Source organism: Typopeltis vanoorti, chromosome 12, assembly GCF_054136105.1.
Source record: "Typopeltis vanoorti isolate ZY-2024b chromosome 12, IOZ_Tvanoo_1.0, whole genome shotgun sequence".
NCBI classification, from domain to species: domain Eukaryota; kingdom Metazoa; phylum Arthropoda; class Arachnida; order Uropygi; family Thelyphonidae; genus Typopeltis; species Typopeltis vanoorti.
In genome coordinates, this window is record NC_143560.1 from 77,047,763 (window position 1) to 77,074,233 (window position 26,471).

Below are 26,471 nucleotides of genomic sequence, written 5' to 3' on the forward strand. Positions count from 1 at the left end.
TGGAAGCACAGAGAGAGCTCATATTTTTAATAACAATCCGGGACCTGTTATCTAAAGATGAACTTAAGTTAATTTCAAAAGAATCTCTTTTACAGAACAAAGAAGCTACGTGGACTTGGTATGTGCGATTCTTTCATTTAATAAATCAAGTTTAGCCTGGCGGTAGATATTATAAGCACGTTCAGTGCGAATCGATTCTTTGAACACTAAAAACTTCGGGATGACAGAGTAAAATTTGCATCTTTTCAGAAAAAGATGCAAACTTAGGCACTATTTTGGCCAGACAGATAAATCTATTTCACTTCGTCTTGAGGAACATAGACGTGACATCTCCTACAGTAGAACACGAGCGAGCCCCTTTCCAGTCATGTTCTGTTCTCGGCAAACTCTAACCTCGAAGAACGGCCACACCAAGTTCATTGGGACCGCGCAACCAATTTATATATATGCAAGGATGACTTTGAAAGACGAATTATAGAATCAAAAGAAATAGTTCTTGACCCTTCACATTTGGACACAATCTAAGCTACAATTTGCCTGATTCCCATAGCGCAGTAATCCAATACTGGCGCTCTAAAATTAGCTGTCACACACATTCCACTCATGCCAACAGTAGCGCGCGGTCACCTATTCAAATATGACTGTTGCTATTCTGCTTCTTTTTTATTAAGTTGGAAAGTCCATGTTTTTTACCTCGTTATTTTTATAAGTCTTATGTTATTCCGCCTGTGTAGCTCAGTAGAAGTGGCGTTTGCACTCTACAGCGCTTGACCGCACGAAGAAAGGGTTTGGTGGTTCAAATCTAGTCGCCGACTAGAGGAAATTTTTCTAAGCCTTTTTTCGACCGGTTCCCGAGTTAGTCGATCTCTGGCACGGGCAAGCGGGTTTTTCCTCCCGGAAACTCGGGTTTTTCGTCCCGTAAACTCAAGAAAATCGGCCGTAGAACCCACATTATTTTCAGACATTAAATATATTGTGTTAAGGTTAGGGACCACGAGATGGAGGCACATTTCAGCCGTCTCTCTTCACTGTGTACCGCTTAATTAGTGATAGCCTTGGGCCATCTATCTCCGATTGGTACCAGTGGAGATTGAACTGCCCACTCAGTCTCCAAAAGTTAGATAGGGCTAAATGGCCTCGCCTACTCCCGTATACGGGAATAAAAAGGCGTTAGCTGATTTTTTTTTTTTTTTTTTTATGTTATTTCTTACCCACCTGAAGAAGTCGGAACACCGATGATACTAGTCGTGATTTATTAAAGTTTTTGTTATACTTTCTCGTGTTCTAGTCAGTTAAATTTTAATTTTATAAGCACACACACACACACACACACACACACACACACACACACACACACACACACACACACACACACACACACACACACACACACACACACACACACACACACACACACACACACACACACACACACACAGTACTGTGACTTCCACTATATGGTTAAGATATTTTATATTTATATTTATTTATATACAATTTCAGTTTAATGAATAAATTCAACTACGTGTGTACGAATCACATGGTACACGAACGCCTTCATTGACCTTGATACTTATATAAAAGAATTCTAAGAGTCTGTTAAGACTGATGTGTTTACATTCATATTATATCTGCCCTAAGGCGCCAACTGTTGGCTTTAAGCCAATCGATGGTTAAAGGCTGCTTGATGATATATATATATACAATATATATATATATATATATATATATATATATATATATATATATATATATATATATATATATATATATATATATAGAGAGAGAGAGAGAGAGAGAGAGAGAGAGAGAGAGAGAGAGAGAGAGAAGAAAGATAAAGAAAGATGGTTATGCAATAGTTATTTCTGATAAAATAGTTGACTACATTGGAAGGAAAGATAAACATGTTTATCCCAAATTTATCGACGTATCAGGAGTTTCTAAGTCAGGTGATGTGCAATAGAATCTGATCTTGCTCTTTCTCTCTTTACACCTTGAATAATACGAATTCGTGTGCATTGATGTAACTTCAATTAGGCTTCCTTAGTGGTGGTGGTAAGTCTCTATTTCAATTTATCTTGATTGTTGCTTATTGCTTTGATAACAAATTTGCTTCCTAATAAGTTTCCATTCAAATTTCTATTCTTTTATACAAGGGAGGATAGAGTTTAATTGATAATATAGTGATATCTATAAAAATGTTTGTAGAGTTTGTTCTCTTTGATGAAACTTGTAAAAAACACGAAGCGCTAGTTATGAGTTGTTCACTCTTGAGGGAGCTAATTATTTATAAACTAGAGGAGGATTTCGTAGTACTCATGTTAGCAAAAATCAAGAGTAAATAAACCTGTTAATATAACACCTGAATAATATCTCATCTTTCCACATAAATCAGCCTCAGTGTCATCTTCTCGGGATGATTGCCATATGCTATAGATCCTCTAAGGAATTAAAAACAACTGGTCTAATTATTAAAATTACACCGAGATGCTGATTTACATATGAGTAGCATACTTATAAATTTTAGGGTTCTCTAGCATGTTTATTTATTTTATAGAATGAAAAACTAAGCTATTAGATGGAAACATTCTTTCACATCCGCAGCCAACCGGGAAACTAACTTTCAGTTGTACTTACCCTCTAAATTCTCCTAGCGTTCCTGGATCAATTCTATGCAACTAACAGGTGTCGACGCTATGGAGAATTGCGTATTTTGATGGCAAGGAATTGCGGTGAACGCAGAGTGGTCGTTGTAACTGAACGAAAAAAATCATTCAGACAAAGGTAGTGTTCTCGAGATCTAGAACACTACCTTTGTCTGAATGATTTCTAGAGATCATTCAGACAAATGTTCTAGAGATCGACCACGAAATCTGACTGAAGTCAGACTTCGTGGTATATATTCACTATATTGACAAAAGTATTTGGACACCTTACGTGCCATGTAAAATTCAGATCTACCACATACAAATACTGAGGGAGTGATTGCATAAGTGTGATAATTAAAGGAGGAATGTGCTGCATGTTTTGTACTTTGTCATATCAGTGATCTTTCTGTCAATGATATTTCTACCCTTCTTAGTATACCTAAATCCATCGATGCTTACGTCATACCTAGATGGGAAAGATGATGGTATTACCACAACAGGAAAACTCCCTGGAACGCCACAGACACTCACTAACCGAGATCGACGTGCATTCTCTCTCTCTCGTAATGTTCATGAATCCCGTACTTCACCAGCGGTTGCTCTTACAGTCAACCTAGAAAATGTTGGAGGACGTCAGCACTAGAAGATTATATGACTTAGATTACCATCGCAGGGCTGCTGCAAACTAGCCTTCAACATCACCCCCCCCTCCCTTAATGCCAAACGACGATTGAACCTGTCTTTCACACCCGATCTAGATTACTGCAAAAGTATTGCGTGGAACGACCAATCACGACTCCAAATGTTTTACTCTGACAGTCGTCTTTGGATCTGGAGATTAGCCAGGGATTGGTTCCAGCAGGATTGCATCGGTCCAACTGTCATATATGGTGCAGGCTTGGTAATGGTGTGGGGTGTTTCAATTGTGTGAGGCGTGTCCATTTGTGGATGAGTCCAAAAGCATGACGTCTGATGTTCTTATCTGGACACCATGGAAACTTCACGCATCCGCTGCTGTGTAAGTACAGGGTGGCCATAAAATAATTTTCTCTCTTTGTAGGCATCTCTAGCTAAAACCAATAAACGGAATGAGACCAAATTTTATATTGAGAGTTTTGAAGCTATGGGGAAATGATTTTCGCGAAAAAAGATTTAGTACCAAAATTTGCCGATTGGAGAAATTTTGTCTCTGGCGGAAACGAAAACAAGCGGATAATTACATTAATGGCAGATAAAATGGAATAATAACATTTCGATGGTGTAATCGACAGCCGCGTCACTCATTCCAGCTGGATATATTACGCGTTACAATGATAATAAAAATACCGTAATTTTCGGACGATAAGACGCATCTCAAATTTATGAGACGGTTTTTAAAAAAAAAATTTTATTATATAAAGATATTTACAAATTCTTACTTAATTTTTATTTATTGTTACAATCATTTGTATGAGCAACATTCAGTTCATCTTCACTCTCGATACTGTCAGTGGTCTCGTTAATGTCACCGTTTGTATTACTTTCGTCTGAACTATTGTTGTCACTTCCTTCAAAAACTGCGTCATCTTCGGTACCTCATCCATCGCATTACTTATCCCGCATTTCTTAAATGACTTTATAATCGTCTCTTCTTTCACAGCTTCCCATGAATTTTTCAGCCAGGTACATCCTTCTGAAATTGTTGGCCGTTTGATACGTCCTGTTGCTGTAACATCATGATATGGCTTTGCCATCCATTTGTTCCACTTTTCCCGCCAGTAGTGCACCCAGGGAGGGGGCCAAGGGGCCCTTCCTCCCCCCCCCCCCAAAAAAAAGAAAAAGGAAAAAAACACTAGAAAATTTTCCAAAAATCTTTTCCAAATTAAAATTCATTTTTTTTATGTTTCGCCGTGTCTTCTATTTCTATACTACTTATGAATTAGCGATCATTGCAGATGCTCAGTCATTGGACGTATGCGATGCTTAGTGTATATTCTCACATCGTGTACTCAACTCGCCCCCCCCCCCCCAAGATTAAATCCTGAGTGCGGCACTGCTTCCCGCATAAAATTTTTGAATGGTTTATTAATAGATCCATCCAAGGGTTGTAATTGACTTATAAGGCCTCCAGGAATGACAGCTAATTCTGTATTCATTTCTTTCAAAAGTTTCTTGGTTGATTCTGTTTTATGCGCTCTGAATTGATCCCACACTAACATCTCAGGCTTTTTAAACAACGCACCTGGACGTTTTGCCCATATCTTTTGTATCCATAATTTCATTCCTGTTTCGTCCATCCAGCCTTTATCTTGAACGTGGATAATAATGCCACGATGAATTTCATCTCTCGGTAACGTTTTTCTCTTGAAGATTAACATCGGGGGGGGGGGGGGTAGCTTTGTTCCGTCCGCGCAACAAGCTAAAACTACAGTGTAGTGAGTTTTTTCGTGATATGTTGTTCTGATCAACATTGATTTTGTGCCTTTTGAATCTGCTGTCCGACTTGAAGGAACATCAAAAGTTAGAGGCACTTCATCCATGTTCGCAATTTGATTAAGCTCAAAGTTAAATTTCATTCTCGCTAATATGACAAATCTAAGGAATTCTATAATTTTAACTTCATAGTCAGCCGGCATTTTTTGAGCTAGAGTGGTTTTTGTACGTATGCATAACCCGTGTCTTGTCATAAATCTAAAGCACCAAGACGGTGATCCGGTAAAATCTAAAATTCCATTAGCAGTTGCCCATCGTTTCGCTTCAAAAATTATCATTTTCGTAGAAACAGATATGCCCATGTTTCGATGATTTGTTACCTCTTTTTTCATTTGTACTTCTAATTATGGCCATTTTTCTAGGTGCAAACGAAATGTTTTCATGTGTTTTTACATAGCAGTTTTAATTGTTCCTCTTGTTTTCTCCACTCGCGAACCATTTTTTCTGTTGGTGGTGGACCAAAATATCTTTCTGCTGCTCTGTTTCCATATTGTTTTGCATAATTTATCACATTTAATTTATAACTCACGTTATATGAAAGTCTTTTTGTTTTATACTCATTTTTTCTAATTTTAAGATAAAATTTTAACGACTTATAAAAAATAATTCAAATGAACCGTACAAAAGCATATATGTTTACACACTAATGGCTACTGACGCTCTACATCGGTGATTCACCCACATGCAGCGAGATAATTTAGGTACCTACCTTCAGTGGCGTACTTACTAATTTTATTAACATATTGCGCCAGTAATTGAACTTCACTAACAGCTTCGGCACAGTGTAAAGGTTCGTATTTTAATGTTACCTTCGGACCATAAGACACACCCCAATTTTAAGTCGATTTTTCTATGTAAAAAGGTGGGTCTTATAGTCCGAAAAATACTTTAATAATAATAATTAAACTAAACAACAACTTGCGAGAGACACAGAAATTAATGTAGTGATTGAACTCACAGGAAATAATGTTTTATTCATCAGAATCAGGGTCCCCTGGACCACATACACGATTTTCAATGTGCTGACCTTTCTTGTGTACAACAAATTGCATCCGTTGTGCGACATGCTCTACAGTTGAGCATAAGGAGTCGACTGGATGTTCATAACAGCCCGTTTTTTGTTCTCTTTCAAGACATGCAAGTTGGGAACGCCACGAACATACACAACGGATCTCAAATACCCCCACAGCCAAATGTACTGAACGTTCAATGTGTGGCTGTGCTCCATCCTGCATAAAAATTATGGAGTCCAAACTTTTTTCTTTGCTGCAATGCAGGAATGACAAAATTTTTAAGTATTTGTCGATAAATCTTTGTATTTCAGTAGTGCCCTTTGCATATTTCAGCACGGCATCTATGCCATACTGCACTGTGTGTCCGAGACTGGTTTCCAAAAAACAAAGTTGAAGTGTTCAATTGCCGACCAGAGTCCAGACCTCAACGACATTGAACAAATTTGGACGAATTACAACACCCAATTCGTTCCAGACAACAGCGGCCATGATCAGAATCATCGGTTCCTTTGCACAAGGAATGGAAAAATATTCCTGTTTCCACGTATTAGAAATCGATAGATGTGATAGATGTTTTATCACAAATAGGTGTGTGTGTGTGTGTGTGTGTGTGTGTGTAGCTCAGTAGAAGAGGTGTTTGCACTCCTCAGCGCTAAACCGCCTAAAGATAGACTTAAGTTCGAGTCTAGTCGCTGACTAGAGGAACTTTTTCTGAGCCTTTTTTCGATCCGTAACCGAGTTAGTCGATCTCCGGCACGGGCAAGCGAATTTTTCTCCCGGAAACTCGGGTTTATCGTGCCGTAACTGAAGAAAAGCGACCTTAGAACCCATACTATTTCAGACAAAAAATATTGTATCAGGGTTAGGGACCACGAGATGAAAGCACTTTTTGAGCCAACTCTTCACTGCGGGCTGTTAAAGTAGTGATAGCCTTGGACCAGCATTCTCTGATTGGCTAACAGTGGAGATTGAACGACTCACTCAGTCTCAAAAAGTTAGATAGGGCTACAGCGGCCTCGCCTACAACTTATACGGGAATAAAAGTTATCAGCTAATTTTTTGTTTACTAGTGTCTAATTACTTTGGTCAACATAGTGTATATATTGAACTTACATTATATATTGAAAAGACAATAAGGGAACATAATAAATATACCAGGGGACTTCGATTATGCAAACATTCACTGAGAAATATTAAAATCTCATGAGAAGAATGAAACTGAATTTATTTAGCTTTCGCGAGACAACTTCCTCAATCAACGTGACAGAAGGAACTCGAGGTCAAAGAGTGTTAGGTTTGATTATAGTGTCCAGGGGAATTCAGTTAAAGTTAAAGGTCAGTTAGAGGCTTGACTATTATGCCTCTGGTTGATGTCAGTAACCATGCGGTACTCAGTTGGGAAGTAAGTTTTTGAATGTTCCATTCAGAAAAGTTACTTTCTGAAACACATAGCAAGAAATTATGTCATGAGGAGTCTGCTGGATTGTGTGCCATGGTTATTTGTGTGCCATAATAGAATGCAATATCAGAATATGTCCCTACAGTTCGAAGAATAAATAGAAGAGGAGTGAAATGGATATATAATCTTATCAAGCAAGAGATTCGTAAACGAAGATGTGGAAGAAATATGATATGCAAAATGATAATCTCCATTATAATAATTATAAGCAGCAGGCCAGGAGAGCCACAACTGTTGTACGAAAAACTACACCGAGTATGAAAAGACAATACGTTCCCATTTTGCTAAAATCTCTCAACCTGGTATACGCAATATTGTACTCAATGCAACCTCTTCACTGAATGAATAAATTCTGGTTTATGAGGAGGAGGTATTACATCTGCTGCAGAAACTGAATAACAATTCGCCAATAAGGACTGCTGGGATACTGCACAAATGCTAAGAGAGTGTTCAGCTGAACTGACTATTCTTTCGACCAGAGTATATAATTTGAGTCTCAGAGCAGGGAATATACCACAGGAATGGAAAGAACATAAGTAATCCCATTGTACATGTGTTGTGTAAAAACCGATACACCCAACTATCAACCTATTAGTATCACTCGAGTGGTGAAGAGTTTGGGAAAATTGTTAAGGGTTCACATGCTGGAATAGGTTGATAGAAAATTTGTACTTTAAAATGAACAATGAATAAAATGAACAAAATGAGTTTACTAAGGGAAGTTGCTAAAATATGACCTTACCTTAGTACACGCATGTATAAAAATGCTATAATGATAATGTATAATTATATAAATAATATACAATCTATAAGTAGGCTTGTCTAGCTCAATGGAAACAACGCTTGCATCCTCTAAGCTGGCCGCCCTAAGATAGGTTTAGTTCAAGTCCAATAGCTGATTGGAGTGACTATTTCTAAGTCATTCTTCGACCAGTCCCGGAGTTAGTCGATCTCTGGCACAGGCAAGCGGATTTTTATTTCTGAACACTCGTGTTTTTTTCCCCTTAAACGCAAGAAAATCGACTGTGGAACCCGTATTAATTCAGAAAGTAACATATCCTGTTAGGGTTAGGTACCAAGAGATGGGAGCACTTGTTTGCCTGGTTCTTCATCGGTTACTGCTTATAATTAGTGATACTCATCTGCCAGCTATCTCTTATCGGCTACCAGTGTAGATTGAACTGTTCAATCACTCTCCAGAAGCTAGATAGTTTTAAAAGCCCTTGCCTACTCCCCTCATAAGGGAATAAAAGGCATTAGCTGAATATCATTATTATTATTATGTATAAGTATAATAATGCTATCATTGAATTAGACAAGAGGAATGAATGCATCATGATACTTTTGGATTATTATTATTATTATTATTATTATTATTATTATTATTATTATTATTATTATTATTATTATTATTTTGGGCAACTCCAAGGAGTCCTTAGACTCATCGAGAGAGGCCATAAACATTATATCAAGAACAAATATTCGGCATTCGCATTAATATTCGGCATTCGGCATTATTTGTCATACTTTGATTTGAATTGAATTACAGTCAGCACCTATAACTAACTCTGACAGCTTATACCACTCTCCAAGTAAAAAACCTAGTTCTAACACCCTTGCTAACTACACTCTTGCTCACTTTCCATGGATGGCCACTAGCTCTCCCATCACCGGACCTGTTCTGAAAAATCTCCTCTGAATTAATCTTGTAAAAACCCTTCAGTAATTTGAATGTCTTAATCATATCATCCCTTTTCCTCCTATCAGCCAATTTCTGTAACCCACAGATCTTCAACTTCTCATAAGGTTCATTCCATAGACCTATTATCATCTTGGTCACTCGCCTCTGGATCCTCTCTATCTCATCTCCATCAAGAAGCCCAGGGGCCCAGATCTGGGAACAGTAGTTCCCAGATCTGGGCTCAATATTACCAAGATGGGGTCTTGGTAACATTGATTGGAGGGAGGCGAGAACAAATGGGAGGGAGGAAATGAATTTTATGCAGTTACTAAGGGATAACTACCTGAGAACGTAATGGAATATACTAGGGGTTCGAGAGTGCTTGCCCTAGTAATTGCATCTGAGAAATTGACTATTATGAATATGTCCATATTGCCACCAATTGGTGAGAGTGATCATAAGGTGGTGAAGTGGCTAAATGTGTTGAATTTTCAATTAAGACAGGGTATATGTGGAATTACCGGGCTGGTAAGTATGACAAGCTTAGGAGATTGCTTGGATCAGTGCCATAGCATGTTAAACCGCAAGCGCTGGATGTTGATAGGGCATGGGAAGTGGTTAAGGAGCGTTTGAGGGAGGTAATGGCTGACTGCATACCTAGAGTTCGCTTTGCTATCTAGAGTCATTTTACTAATTCTTTTGTAGAATACAGCATGGAGGACTCTTGCAAAATTGGAAAATATTTGGTGGGTTTGAATTTTAAAACATTAGCATGGATAAGAGCATAGCTAACTGATAGGTATCATCGTCATTAAATTCCTAACATGTACCCTCATGGGCTGTATTAGATATGATAGTATTACATGAAAAATTTACATCATTACTAACTTCCTATCTAGAATTTTTCTCCAAATCAATCTGTTACATGTCAAGACTCCAACATTATCAGATCTTATTGTTCTGTCTTCTTGATAGGTATCAAGAAGTGTTATATGGGGATTTGCGTCTGCAAGATTTAATGTAACCAGTGGTGTACTACATGTATCGTTCCTTGGTCCAGTGTTATTCAATCTGTAAATTAATGATATTGGGAAGAATTTGACAGGCGACATGCACCTATTTACTGGTGACGCAAAGATAGACAGGGTAATCAGAAATGAAGCTGATATAGAGTACTAGCAGAATGGTTTTAAGACGCTGGAATTGTGAGAACGGGAAAATGGCTGTCAGTTCAATATTTTAATAAATATAAATTCATCCTATTCAGTCAGATGAGGAATCCAATATCATAATATATAATATATAAGTATGCAACTTCCCTAGCCTCATCAGAAGAAACTGATGAGGCTAGGGAAGTTGAAGTTCAGACATGTAGCAAAGATTGCCAATACAACTGAAAAGATAATTGCAATGGTGAAACGAACATTCACATGTAGAGATAAGGATGTCATTTTGCCTCGTTACAAGACCTTGATAAGACCTCGCTTGAAGACCTTTATGAGCAGGTCTTGTCTCCTTGTTTCCTTGTTACAGTGGAGAGAGAGAGAGTGCAAAAGAGACTTAAAATATCAGGATTGTGAAATACTGATAACGAAGAGAGACTGAAAATTTCTAGACTGCCAACACTAGCAAACAAGAGAAAAAAAAGGGATGATATGATCGAGACTTCAAATGTCTGAGAGGGTAATATAGGGCTTTAGTTGATGGAATTTTTCATTTTATATAGGGTGGGAGAAAATGACGAGAATGATTCCTTGGAAGCTGAGAATAAATGCCGTCAGTAAAGTGGCAAGAGATAGATTTTTATTTCATAGTGTGGTGCGTGATTGGAATGAATTGCCATTGGATGTTTTGTGGGCAAGCAATGTGGATGAATTAAAGAACAAGTATGACAGCTGGTGCGTGTATTATGTGGCTTCCTCGGTAAATACCTACAGGTCTCTAATAATAGTCTCATTTAACTATATGGAGGAAATACAGGTAATTTATTTACTGATATATATATATATATATATATTTATCAGTAAATTATATATATATATTATCAGTAAATTATATATATATATATATATCAATAATTTAAACTAATATATATATATGTACTGAGGTTGATTTACTCGGTTGTGAAACATATTTTTTAAAAGAATTGAATGACATAAACTGAGAGTACAGGAAAAAGGTTTAATGGTATCACACGACTAGTTTCGGCTTTCTATAAGGTGTTTTTATAAAAGAAAAGAAAAAACATTAAACATTGAAGATAAAAAAAAATGTGAACAGCACTGGAAAGTCACTATTTAACGTGAAAACGTTGTAGTTAACGTATTCAAAGCAGTTCCTTCGTTGGCCACATTGTTGGGTGAGTGCGTGCGTATAGCATCTTGTGAGCGCCAGTATGTGATCACAGCAGAATGACAGTCTGGGAGATTGTAGCTTAAATTATTATTTAATGTACAGGATTGAGGATGATTTCTCTAGATTCTATCTATAATTTTTCTTACCAGTTCGTCATGGCAACGGAAAATGTTGTTAGATCTATCCCAAAGGACTGTGTGACTATGGTCTTGATCATCAGAATCGGCAGAAAAAAGGATATGACTGGATAAAGCACTGGCACGTGATCTCTTGTAAGCGATGTCATTCCTGTGCTCCTCCATACGCAATTCAATAGACTACTCCGTCTGGCCAAAGTAAGGAATGTCGCAGTCATACCATATCTTGTATACGCCGGGATATTTTAGGTTGTGATGGCCAGGCAGTATCTAGATAAAATAAAACAAAATGAAGAAATAGAAATAGAATGGCTTAATATAAAAACGATACTAAATGCAGCAGCAAATGAAAGCTTAGGAAAGACCAAAAAATTCAATAAAAGAAAAAAACTGAAGATCTGGGATGATACAATCAAAGAAATAATCAAAAAGAAAAAAGAAGCCTATCACAAATGGTTAAGCAGTAAAAGATTAGAAGATGAAATAGAATATAAAAGAATAAGAGCCATAGCTAAAAGAGAAGTCAGAAAAAGACATAGAGAATCATGGAATAAATTTGTTTCTAATTTAGAACATGATTTATATAAAATAAGACCCAATGTATATAAGATTTTGAAACACCTAAATGCAGATACCAAAGAAAACATAAAATTAAACACTGAATTGAAATTAGAAGAATTTCTAAATTACTACACAGAACTGTGGACAGACAAATATTTTAAAAAAGACAACTGGCAAACAATTAACGAAAATGAAAAGGAAATAACTGAAGAAGAATTAGAAATCAGCCTGAAAGAAACAAGAAAAGGAAAATCACCTGGAGAAGATAAGCTAAGTTCAGAACTATATAAATACGCAGGAACAAGATTCAAAGGAAGAATCTTATTATTTTTAAATAAAATTTACTCAACTGGTATCCCCCCAATAGAATGGAAAAAAGCAATTGTGATTCCTATCTTTAAGAAAGGTAATAGAGATGACCCTAAAAACTTTAGAGGTATCAGTATACTAAATTCATTTTACAAAATATACAGCAGAATCTTAAATAACAAACTAATGAAATATTCCGAAAACTTTATTCTAGAGGTACAAAATGGATTTAGAAAAGGGCGATCATGTATAGACCCAGCCTTCTGCCTAAAATTAATAATAGAGAAAAGAAGAGAATATAATTTAGAAACACATATTGCATTTATTGACTTTGAAAAAGCATTTGACAAAGTTAAGAGAAACATATTATTTAACAAATTAAAAGAAAGACAAATACCAAATAATATCCTAAAAGCTGTCACAAGTATATATGAAAATAATCAAATACAAATAAGATTAAATCATGAGCTATCATATACAAGAGAGATAAACCAAGGGGTCCGATAGGGATGTCCCCTCTCAGCAACTCTTTTTAATATCTACTTAAATGAAATAATAATAAAATGGAGTAAAAATTTACATCAAGGAATTAAACTTTCATTTACAGTTAACTTAAACACTCTCCTCTTTGCAGACGACCAAATAATAATTACAAATTCTGAAGATAACTTACAGAAAGCTATTTTAAATCTAAATGAGATATCCAAAGATTATGGTATGATAATATCAATGGAAAAATCAAAAACTATGGCCTTTAAAGGACAAGATCCAGCAAGAACTAAAATAGTATTAGATAACAAGATCTTAGAACAGGTGAATTCATTTAACTACCTAGGATGTATGATCACTTATGAAAATGAAAAAGATATAAACATAAAAATTGCAAAATATCTAAAAATAACAGGAGTAATTAACTCTATATTTAAACCAAACCTAGTTCAAAAACAAACCAGGCTAAAAGTATACAATACATTAGCCCTACCGGTCTTAATGTATGGAAGCGAAATCTGGACAATAAAACAAAAAGACAAACAAAGATTAACAACAGCAGAAATGAAGTTTATGAGAAAAACTGCAAAGTATACCCTATTTGATCACAAAAGAAACGAAGATATTATGAAAGAATTAAATCAAGAACCAGTAATTGAAAAAATTAAAAAATATAAACATAGATGGATGGAACACGTTCAAAGAATGAAAACAGAAAGATTACCAAAACAAGCCTTAAAGTACAAGCCATTAGGAAAAAGAAAACCAGGACGTCCTCTTAAACGATTCAATGATGACTTCTAAGGCCGGAACAGGCCATACTAGGACTAAATCCTTGATACGTATGATGATGATGATGATGTGATGGCTAGGCTTTGGACGGCTTACTAGAGAGCAGTTCTTAGGAAGCAGTGTGAATAAAGTTCTACTGTTATATTTTTTGAGAACCTTGGCCAATTTTTGAGAGACTGAGCTTATGTATGGTATAGATATATTGCCTTTAACATTATTCATTTCTTCAGTATGGCGACTAGGAGCATTAAAAAGGTATTTTTTAGTAATTTTTTGAGAATGACCATTCCGTCTGAAAGTAGATCTAGGAAAATTGAATTCTTTATGAAGTTCATCTGGGTCATCAAGAAGAGAGCGAGCTCTATGTTCCAAAGTAGAAATAATTCCAAGTTTCTGAGGAGGGAAATGATGGGACTGACTATGGAGATATCTATTGGTGTGTGTAGGTTTTCTGTACTTTGAAATTTTACGTATTTCAGAAGAATGGGTCAGTTTCACTTCCAGGAAAGGCAGGGAACCATTAGTTTCAAACTCAACCGTGAATTGCATATTATTCATATTGCATAATAGTCAACATTAGGATGTTGACTATTGAGATGTTCAAGGAAATCCAGGAGAGAATAATGTCCATGGCTCCAAATGAGGAAAATGTCGTCCACATATCGTTTCCAAATTCTAGGCGCTATATATATATATATATATATATATATATATATATATATATATATATATATTAAAAAAATCACCTAACGCCTTTTTATTCCCCGTATACGGGGAGTAGGCGAGGCCATTTAGCCCTATCTAACTTTTGGAGACTGAGTGGGCAGTTCAATCTCCACTGGTACCAATCAGAGATAGATGGCCCAAGGCTATCACTAATTAAGCGGTACTCAGTGAAGAGAGACGGCTCGAATGTGCCGCCATCTCGTGGTCCCTAACCCTATCACAATATATTTAATGTCTGAAATAATGTGGGTTCTACGGTCGATTTTCTTGAGTTTACAGGACGAAAAACCCGAGTTTCCGGGAGGAAAAACCTGCTTGCCCGTGCCAGAGATCGACTAACTCGGGAACCGGTCGAAAAAAGGCTTAGAAAAATTTCCTCTAGTCGCCGACTAATATATATATATATATATATATATATTCATTTTTTAAATTAACTGACTTAAACCCGAGAATTATAACACAATGACATTTATTTGAAAAAACGCAACATGTTTCGTCAAAAATGACTTCTTCAGGCGATAAGAACATAGAAAGATAATAAAAGACACTTAAATTAACATTGACACACTCTAAAGCTATACAATTATAAAGCCATAATATTTATAATTGTATAGCTTTAGAGTGTGTCAATGTTAATTTAAGTGTCTTTTATTATCTTTCTATGTTCTTATCGCCTGAAGAAGTCATTTTTGACGAAACATGTTGCGTTTTTTCAAATAAATGTCATTGTGTTATAATTCTCGGGTTTAAGTCAGTTAATTTAAAAAATGAACATATCCCAACCCCGAGTTAATAGTACGTTTCATATATATACAGTATATATATATCTATATCTATATGTAGAAAGTTTTTTTTTATCTTGGATATAATATAATATACGTTAAAGATACCAAGCTATTTTATATATACTTGGTTTTAATCCTATTTCCCAAGTAAGCAAACAAACAAACTTGACTTACTTGGGAAATAGGATTAAAACCAAGTTTATATATACATAATAGCTTGGTATCTTTAACTCTCTGTCTCTCTCTCTCTCTCTCTCTCTCTCTCTCTCTCTCTCTCTCTCTCTCTCACACACATACACATGTACAGTAGTAATAAAAAATTGCAGTTATATATGCAAAACAGTGATGATTATTTAATTTAAACTTTTTACAGGTAATGTTATAGAATTTCTATATCATATTAAAAGAATCCAGTCAAAATAGGAGAGAAGAGTTATATTTTCATTTAACTATATGGAGGAAATACAGGTAATATTGCATGTCATTAACTTTCAAAATTTATTGGGAACAACTGAATTTATCAGCGGGAGGGTATAACCTTAGAATTCATAAGAAATCTGTAGTATGCTTTAATGAAACGAAAGAAATTCGAGAAGCGTAAATGAACACTATGGATTCCTATGCAATTGTGAAGCAAGAATTCATGCTCCCTCTGAGTTAATTAACACTCACCACCTTTAACACGCACACACACACACACACACACACACACACACACACACACACACACACACACACACACACACACACACACACACACACACACACACACACACACACACACACACACACAAACGATATTTTCCACACGGCAATTTTAACTGGTTTTTGTACATATATTTATTATAAGGCAAAGTGTTGCCTTATGATATAAATATATGTAACTTATATATCTGTTCAATAATTTTAATGACTTAAACCACTCAGATAATTACGAATAAAAGTTTGATACGGACACAACTAGTTTCGTTGGTAACCCAACTTCGTCAGGTGTCAAAGCACAAATATATATACAAAAAAGACCGACAGAAACATTACATACTAACAACAACAGAGCTATCAAAAAAATTAAAGTTAAGTTCAAACTGGAGACCGTGCAGGACGCAGGACATATATGGCGCAGAGGGTGAAGCTTGACGCTTTTTATATTCCCTGTTGTCTGTTTCGGGAGCAGTGATGGGAGAGATTTGTGAGCTATTTTAGTTCACCCTGAGTGGGCAAAAGTGGTTATACGTCGTTAAGTGTTAGGATGGCATTCGGTCTTTTATGTTTCCAGTGGTCATTACCCTCATAGTTTCTGGCTTTTTGTATTAGTTGGTTAGGATGCATAGATGTCATCATAAAGAATTTTTCTGCTAGGGAGCGTAGTAGTGGAGGGAGAGAGAGAGAGAGATGTAGGGGATATTTATGTCCCGGTGGATCTGGGCGTTCCTGATGAACCACGGAGCGTCCAGTATCATTCGCAGGCACTTGTTCTGTAGTCTTTGTAGCTTGAGGATGTTTGTCTTGGAGGTATGGCTCCAGGAGGCGTATATAATTGTGGGACGGATCAATGTCTTGTAGACTAGAATTTTGTTTCTTGAGCTTAGGTTGCTGTGTCTGTTGATCAAGGGGTATAGCTGGGCGATAACTTTTGAAGCTTTGGTGCATGTGCTCTTGATGTGGCTGTTGAAGCATAATCGTTTATCGAGAAGTATTCCGAGGTATTTTGCTTCAGTTTTCCAGGGAATTTTAGAGTTGAACAGAGTGGTGTCTCCTTTGGGGGATGCTCATTTTATTGTGAAGAGTATCATTGTGCTTTTCTGGGAGTTTAATTGTAGTCGCGAGTCTGTAAACCTGAGGTTGTTTAGGAGTTTCCATATGGAGCAATCTGCTGTGGAGATGGAGGTGAGCTTGTTGTCCCACTGTTCATTCCTGTGGTTTTGGAGAGCTTCTCGGACAGATTTCTTTAATCTGTTGAGGGCTGTTTTGTCCTGGGGAGCACGTGTGTTGTGGAATCTTTTTCTTTGTCTGTTTTTTTTCCCTTATTAAGTCCATGATTTCTTCCGGGAGACGGTTTGGTTTGTGGGTAATCTTGGATACTGTGGCTGCTGTTATGGCTTTATTGATTTGATTGGTGAGGTTCTTTATTGCCAGGTCTATTTCTTCCTTGGCTTTTATATGGGGAACCAGACCAATGTGTTCTGGTAGCACTTTCCTAAGTTTCTCCCAGACAATGGAGGTTTGGGGAAGGGAGGTGACTGGTCTTTGTTCCCTAAGTGCAGTAGAATTGAGTTGTGGTCTGATGATAACTCGTTCAGTGCTTGAATGCTCTAATGGTATTTGATGTTGTGCAGGATGGTGATGTCTAGGATGGCGACTGTGCCAGTTGGGCTGTGGTGGGTTGATTCGGCGGGTCCTGTTACGACAGCGTTGTTTAATCCTGTGTAGCTGAAGAGGATACGGCCATTTTTATTTGTGGTTCTGCTGTTCCAGGAGGGATGTTTGGAGTTTAAGTCTCCAGCGACGATGACGGATTCATTTATGCCCAGTACAGCATCCAAGTCAGAAAATAGCAGGGTCTTAGCGGGGAGTTGTAGGCAGCATAGATTTTAAGTGTTCCAGTTGAGTTTGTGTGGACTTCGACACCGGTGAGTTCTAGGTTGGAGGTTGGGGGTTGAGTATTCCATTGTGCCTGATGCAGTTCCTGATAAATATGACTGTACCACCGCCTCTATAGTCCAGTCAGTCATTTCTATACAGTGTGTAGCTTCTCAGTTTTGGATTGTCTGCAGGTCTTAGATGAGTTTCATTAATTAGGATGATGTCAGGGTTGTATCTGTGAGCGAATTCTTGAAGCTCCATTGTCATGTTTTTTAGGCCATTGGCGTTCCAAGCGGCGATCTGTAGTGAGTCTGGGAGTAGTCTAGTTTTGTTCATTAACAAGCATTGATAAGATGGTTTGAGTTTCTTTTAGAAATCGTTTTGTGGTGCTTGGTGAAGGGTTTGATTTACTGAAGTCTTGAAGCATGTTTGCTAATGAGGCTGTGATGACTGTTGTCACGTTTGGAAGCATTTGGTCCTGCTGGATGTCTTTGGATGGGCAGGCTACTTCGGCGTATGTCCTGATTCGATGGTGGCTTTCCAGATTGTTGGTATTTTCCATTTGTGAGAGCTGGTGTTTTGCTGTCTTTTGTTGGTGTGTCAGGCAACTGGGGGAGCCGTCGACTTTGTGCCTGTGGGAAGGGTTGAGAGATTTGTTTCCTTTTGTTTTTTGTTGTCTGTTTTGTTCTTAGGGTAGTGACTGCAGCCTCTGTAGTTTGCGGGTGGGATCCCCCGCAGTTCGCGCATTTGGCTGGTGAGGTCCTAGGCTTTGGGCAGGTTGTTGTGGGATGGTTTTGCCTACATTTGAGGCATTTGTAGTCTGCTCTGCAGAGTTTTTGTGCGTGTCCATGCTTCTGACATCTGTGGAACTGGCCCAATGAGGCGCTTTTCCTTAGTGGTTCAGTTGCGATTTTAAGACCACAGATCGTTGTTATGTTGTTATATGTTCTTGTGTGTGTTAGGTATCTCTACTAGTACTATGGACATTGGGCTCTTGTCGGCCCGTAACATTCTGCTGACCTTGACAGGTGGGAGATCGTGGAGGTGAAGGTCTTCAGTTATTTCATCTGTGCAGATGTTTTCTGTTACTCCCCTGAGTGCAATTTTTAGGTTTTTTTCTGACTTCAGTTGAGTTAGTGTGATATTTAACATCTAACTCATCCATGGTTTTTGTGAGATGTCTGTAATCGCCTACTGTGGCAGCCTGGATTTTAACTCCATCTTCTACGTTTTTTCCCCATGAATAGGCAATTTGGTGGTTTGTATAATAGGCCTGAGGGCCATCCATTGTTTTTTTTTACCCATAGTACAATTGACGGGACTTTTTCATTGCTGTGTATGGGGAGGTCAGTGTTGGGGGTATCTTCTTCCCCTGGTTCACCTGAGTCTCTGCTGTTTTACCCTTTTTTCGAGCATGGGTTTCTGTATCGTCTTTTGGTGTGGGAGCAAAGATTATCAGGTTCATCTTCCCTTCTTCCCCTGGTGTTGAGTTGTCCCCTTTTATGGTCTCATCTGTCGGTGAAGATAGGTTTAGAAACCCTGTCCACTTTACCTCAAATATCTTCAACAGTTTTTTGAGGAGGTCGAGCACCAGCTTCTTATCCAGAGATTGAACAAAGTCGTCGGGACTTAAACTCTTCATGTTTAAAAGTATTCAAATATGCTTACCTGAGAAATATTTATAATCGCGAAGAAAACGGGCAAGGGCCTGAAAATTGCATCAAAATTCAAAGTCTTACCTTGTATTCCGCTATCAAAGATGATTCACAAAATCTAAAACTCATTAATCACCACTGAAATCAAAAACATTCTTTGCAACAACAACCAGTGGAGATTGAACTGTTTACACTCAGTCTCCAAAAGTTAGATATGGCTAATCGGCCTCACCTACTCCCTATATACAGGAATAAAAAAAAAAGAAAAAAGGCGTTAGCTCATTTTTTTGAATAATTACATCAATAAATGACTTTTAGCTTTTTTTAATGTAATTATTTGTTGATGTAAACTAAACTATAAATACATTATTTTCATTTTGCATCGATTTTAATGATCTTTAATTCTTGGGTGGGGGGGATATTCAGAATTCAGAATTAATAATTATGAATTCTGAATAATTACCTTTTCAGAATTAACCCCTTAACGTACCAATTAAAAATCAGAAAGCGGTCGTTTTTCTGCCAATGTTTTGGGCGAGGGTGATTTGCTGGCAACACGCCGTTAGCAACTTTTCTCGACTGAAAGGAAATAGGCACAAAATTGTCTAGCGTCTATATTCGGTTGTATTTATGTGAAACCAAAATTCAAAATCAATTTTGGTGTAATAGACAAAAGACGTGTCACAGACGTCTTTGTATGTTGAGGGATTAATAGTTTTTAGTACAATTTCATATATAAAAAAAATTGACCGGTATATTTTATTAAAAATCAACTAATTAATTATTCTGAAATTAAATTATTGAGTTGAAATAAAGAAAATTGACTGGCATATTTTATTAAAAATCAACTAATTAATTAATCCTACATTAAATTATTTCAGTTTAAAATAAAAAAAAAATCATAAAACTAACAAGTAAAATAAATTTTAATTAAATACACTTACCTTTTAAAAATGTATTTTTCTGTTTAAATTTGCTTCACTAAAAATTTACAATTTACACTTCACTCAGTGACTCACTCGACACAGAGGGAAAACTAACTGGTCACTGTTCACAAATCAGAAAAAGATGAACCAAAAACAGGAACATGTGTTTTGTTGCTGCGATAAAACATGTGTTCTATGGCTACCCTGCTGTGGGCCGTAACAGGCCAACCCATAATAAAATTTTAAGACAGAGGGTGTAAGATTACATATCACAATCAATTTTATGATTATAATTTGTGGAATTTTTTAATCAATTCTGGGGGAAGTTCCCCGTTCCCCCCCCCCCCTTCCGACACCCATGACCGTGTGATTGCATTTTTATTGATGTATGAAAGTTTTGAGAGGGCATAGTGCATCAGCGCTAATCTTAATTGGTACAATGCAATTAACTGCAGGATAACTTTGAATACTTCTGCATAGAGTGAGGAACAATCTGTTTTAGGATTTATTAGAAAACAACAATGAAAGAGAATGCTATATTTGGTTGGTATATTTGAAATACTCAAAGATGAAAATATATGAACCATCATTTATAAGAGATGTAAGAATAGGAAAGAATAAGTGTGAGTAGAAACACTTTCATTAATGGTAAACGAATTATTAATAATTATCATTTGTGATATGTGTCCTATAAATCTTGGTAGAGCGAATAGCATGATCCTATAAATTCTAAACATGAATAAGTGAATTTATGATTGCATAATTAAAAAAAAACTTATGAAGATAGATAGATAGAGAGAGAGAGAGAGAGAGAGAGAGAGAGAGAGAGAGAGAGAGAGAGAGAGAGAGAGAGAGAGTATTGCAGTAATAAATATGGTTTGATGGAGCAGCAAATCATCTCGTAAAATTTGTTGCACATATTATGTGTATTTCTCTGGTTTGTGTATATTTTGCTGTTTTCCAAGAATTTTATTTTGATTACTGAGATGCAGTATATATAACATCTGATCATTATCAGAATTATCCACACTTTCAGGAATCCTAAATTAATTTTTTTTTAGTGTTAGCTATATTTCTGTCTTATCAATCTCACATATGCTGGTATTTTGTTGTAGATCAATAACATCCTATAATACACGCAATATTCATTTTTATTCAGGAATAGATATTTTTACTGTCTGTTGTTTCTGAAGACTAGAATAAAAATATCTCTATATACCTTTAAAAAACTTTCCAACCTCAACAGATGCTATACTGCACAACAAAAGAAAAAACAATTAGCATTTTTCTCCCAACATTCACTTTCAAATTTTCAGTTCCAAAAAACATGCATAGCAACTGTTTGTAATACAGCCATCGATTACACAAAGCGCTCAACTCACGACAAGTGACAACGTTCAATTGGATTGGTTGACACAATAACCAATCACAAATGCTAGGTGCTGCATGAGCTCAAAATCTTAGCTCACCTAGCCATGCCTTCTCAGCGGTTTAGAAATATTAGAAAGCTAAGAATTTGACCTGCTGCACCCTCTTTACATCTTTTCGAAGGGCTCAAAGGTAAATGCATTTCGAAAGCACACCCGAAATATTACCGCGAAGGTGACGCAATGTTTACGCGGCAAAAAGGGCCCCTCTTCATGAAGGACTGTTGCTTTATTACCATCGTGAAGAGGGCATTAGTATATTGTGTTCAATTTTAAGTCTGCAAACAATTGGGGGAGTCTTTAATGGGAATAAATGCAAAAATATAATATTGGTGATCCTGATATTTCGTGGATGAGCACCGTACGCCTGGAAAATGGATGAAAGTGGGACCTCTCAGAACAGTAATAGAAGGTAAAGTTCCTGCAAAAAAGGAAGGGGGATGGTGTATGTGTGGAGCGACTGATCCACACACACACACACACACACACACACACACACACACACACACACACACACACACACACACACACACACACACACACACACACACACACACACACACACACACACACACACACAATCCATGGTGTGTGTGTGTAGAACAGTCGTGTAGATAGTAGAGCAAACAACAGGACTACATGGTGAAGCCTGGTGGGGCACATCACAGAGCATCGGAGTGGCGATACAGCATGCCCAGTGAACATGTAGATAGATAGATGAGAATCTGTATATGCTGGCTTTTCAAAAGATGATAAGTTAACTAGACTGATATGGAGAAAGAGAGAGAAAAAGAAATATTCTCTCCTCGAAATTCTAGTTTTTCATCACACAAGAAATAGGCAAAACAGCCAAAAGAACAGACGCGATTAACTTACAATGATATACTGACTTCATAGCCTTGGTTTCATTCAAATTGTATCCATAAGAGCTGAAGTGCTAAACACTAACTGTCTCTCTTTTCCCTAAACCCTAACAGTTATATATCATGTCTGTAATAGTGTGAATTTTATGATTTTTTATTTATTCATATTTTTGTTATTTATTTATTTGCTGCAAGTTAGAAACAAGAATTTCTGAAAAAAAAACTACCCTCTTTGACTGTACTAAAGAGTAACTATCTCGGCTGCCCTCCAAAAAAAGTCAGAGGAAAAATTTCTGTAGTCAAAACAATCCTCTTTCTTTGGACAGTCTAGCGCTATGTAGGTAAATTTCATTTTCACAGGGTGCCTAAATAAAATATTTAGGGTGCCTGTACAGAGTACTATAAATGAATAAAATAATTATTATTTAAAAAAAAAAAGACTTGAATGTGTGCTAAATAAAATTTCAAAGTTTGAACAGTTTCGGGAAAGTTTTGTTATTATAAAATGTTTGCATGCCATGGACGTCGACTTGCAGAAAAGAGGAAAAAAAAAAAAATTAGCTAACGCATTTTATATCCATATAAGGAGGAGGCGAGGCGGTTTTAGACCTATCTAACTTTTGGAGACTGTCACTAATTATACATCGAATCTACAAGTGCTGCTATCTCATGGTTCCTAATTAGGGTGACCACATCTAGAACTTTCGTACTAGATCTAGTACTTTTCATAAATTTTTAGTGTTCTAGTACGTTCACCAACAGATCTAGTACTTTTTTCCTTCCGAATAATAATAATAACAACAATAACAACAACATGAGAGTTAGACATATGAGTTTAATATTTTTCTCTTCTCTCACCTCCCCATATGTCACATTCAGTGACACAAGAATATGATTTCTCTTTTTTCCCTACCCCTCTCACTGTTAGCTAGTGATTTCTCTTTTTTCCCTACCTCCCCCCCCCCCGATCACGTATTCACGCAATCCGACTGGCATTAGCCAATGAAAATATATTCTTCTCTGTTCAAAAGCTTCTTGTGCGTTATTAGAAGTCAGTGTTTTTATTAATTTTATTAACAAAAACTTGTTTTATTCTTCATCGAAAATATTATTCAGATTTTCCTTTTAAACATGGACAAGTGGCAAGAAAAACTTTCTGTAGTGTATCAGTCAGTAAAGTACATAAACGAGCTAGTAAAAGATCTTAATGCCCTTCCCACTCACAAGAAACCACTTCTGACACAGGTAATTCAGATAAAAGAAAAAGTGATAATAGTTATGATTCAGGTTTACAAGGTTCATCTAAAAAGATGAAAAAATCATATAAGCAAAAATTCAATGAATGGTTGGAGGATCCCATTCATAAATCCTGGATCAGTTCAGGTAAAAGTAAAGGACATACTGCTTATTGTAAATTTTGTGATATAAGCATTAATGGTAGCAGATGCCTATTGATTCGTTATGCAAACACTCCAAAAACACTAGCAGAATGTAGAATCTAAAAGAAGCACACTAGGTATAATGTCCTTGTTTAAATCCAGTTCCAAATACCAGTCGAAAAACAAATTAAAGGGGCAGAATTAAGAATATGTGCATATGATGCAGACAGGCCCCTTCCGTACCGTGGTGCAAAGGGTGCAATGAACCCGGGCGGCACAATTTAGGGATGGACACGTTCGAACAAGTTCATAAAAAATAAGAAAAATAATACACTGAACTGTTTGTGCATATTTGTCACCTTCGATGTGAGAGATTTCAGTGAGGGGCTGAGTCGCTGGGTAGTTAACTAAATGATACGAGCTTCAACACAACTTATTTTAATCACTGCTCTCACACACTGAACAAACATTCTAGGAGTTTCTTGAGTTTTCTTCTTGATGGACCTATGTTTCACTCAGGATTTCTCCATGAGTGCAGGTCACAACGATGCCTCCAACGATCTCGATCTTGAGCCTCTCTCTTCCATGTTATACCCATAGATTTCTAGTGGATCTTCTCATCCTGTAGGTGGTCTTCCTGGTTTTGTCTTTATTCTTGGTTGCCAGTTGAGTATTCTATATGTCCATCTGTTATTCCTGAGTCTGGTTATGTGACCTGCCCATCTCATACTGCTTTCATATACTGCAGTTACCATATCTTTTATGCCTGATCTCTTTCTTAGTTCCGTGTTTCTAACATGTTCCATTTTGCTGATGTTACAAATCCTATGTTCTATTGCACGCTGAATTATTCTGAGAGTCTCTTCTTCTTTTCTTGTCGTGTTCCATGTTACATTATAGGAGCATGTTTGTTTATTATATAAAAAGAAGTTTTTTTTTTACTATTTGTGTTTTTTCTTTATTTTAATATACATTCCTCTTAATGTGCAGTATAATAAAATGATTCGCAACGTGTTATTATACTTTGGGATTCTTTAATTTTTAATGGAAAGGGGGGGGACACAAAAATGTTGCACTCGGGCGGCGCAAACCCACGGAACGCCACTGGATGCGAACATCTGCTTTTGTGGCTTATGGATACTCTTCCAACTCTATTGACAATAATTGCTCCTGATAGTGAAATTGCTAAGAAAATACAGTATGGACGCACTAAATGTAACTATCTTATAAAATATGCTTTAGATTCACGCAATGAAATCTCAAAAAAAAAAAAAAATCTTGATGAATGGACTCCTTTTGACAAAAGAAAAAATGAAACATTCATAGGCTACGCATTTTACTATTTCTGAAGAGTTAATTAATTTAGCAAAATCTGATAAAAATAATGAAATACTTCCACTGTTTTTCTTGTGGGTTTAATATGCTATTTACATATATACTCATGTATATATGTAAATAGCATATTAAATAACTGAAAATTTAACGTTACATTATTTTAAACACTAAAATGAGACAAAAATTATATGGTAAATTAATACATATGTTAAGTGCTATAGTTACAACTGGGACTTCTGTTATGATGATTGACAACTGCAGCTCTTGCCTCATAGATGACTACAGTGAGGTGGGTTTGACTTTTTTTCTTTTCATATTTGTTGTACATGTGTTAATTTAGCAGTTTTACATTGAGTTCATCTATGATAATAAGGTAGTAATATCGTAAAATGCTCTAAATAGAGTGAAACGAAAGCAAATAAAAATTTAGTACTTTTTTTTGAGATCCAGTACCTTTTTCCTGAATAAGTTAGTACAAAATATTTTTGCTGGGTGGTCACCCTGCTCCTAATACTAACACTATGTCTACTATTTGAAAATAGTGTGGATTCTAATCGATTTTTCTTGACTTTACGGGACGAAAAACTCGAGTTTCGGGGAATAAAAACCCACTAGCCCCTGCCAGAAGTCAACTAACTCGGGAACCGGTCGAAAAAAAAAAAAAAGGCTTAGTAAAAGTTCTTCTAGTCGCCGACTAGAAGAAACTTGACATACCAGATTTTATTTATTTGTTATTTTTGAACGAAACGTATCATAGAAATAGTCAAATAGGTGTCTATATCTTAGCTGTTAGTGGGTTATTTAATTTATTCATTCTTAATTAGATATATTTAGAAGCTCTTATTCCATAAGATAACTGTTCCATTGACCTGATCT

At 36.5% G+C, this 26,471-nt stretch overlaps 1 protein-coding gene across 2 annotated transcripts in view; it reads left to right on the plus strand.

The window, feature by feature from the left end:
- Window positions 1-2,022: 2,022 nt before the first annotated feature.
- The window catches only part of MsrA (methionine sulfoxide reductase A), a 71,236-nt gene continuing 46,787 nt past the window's right edge, over window positions 2,023-26,471 (plus strand). Inside the window, exons 1-2 of one of the 2 annotated variants that reach the window (XM_090401470.1) lie at window positions 2,023-2,055; window positions 15,801-15,895. The gene's annotated coding sequence lies outside the window, so the exon portion shown is untranslated. Of the gene's footprint in view, window positions 2,056-15,800; window positions 15,896-26,364; window positions 26,384-26,471 lie in introns of those variants that run through there. The other variant, XM_090401472.1, reaches the window with a different exon arrangement.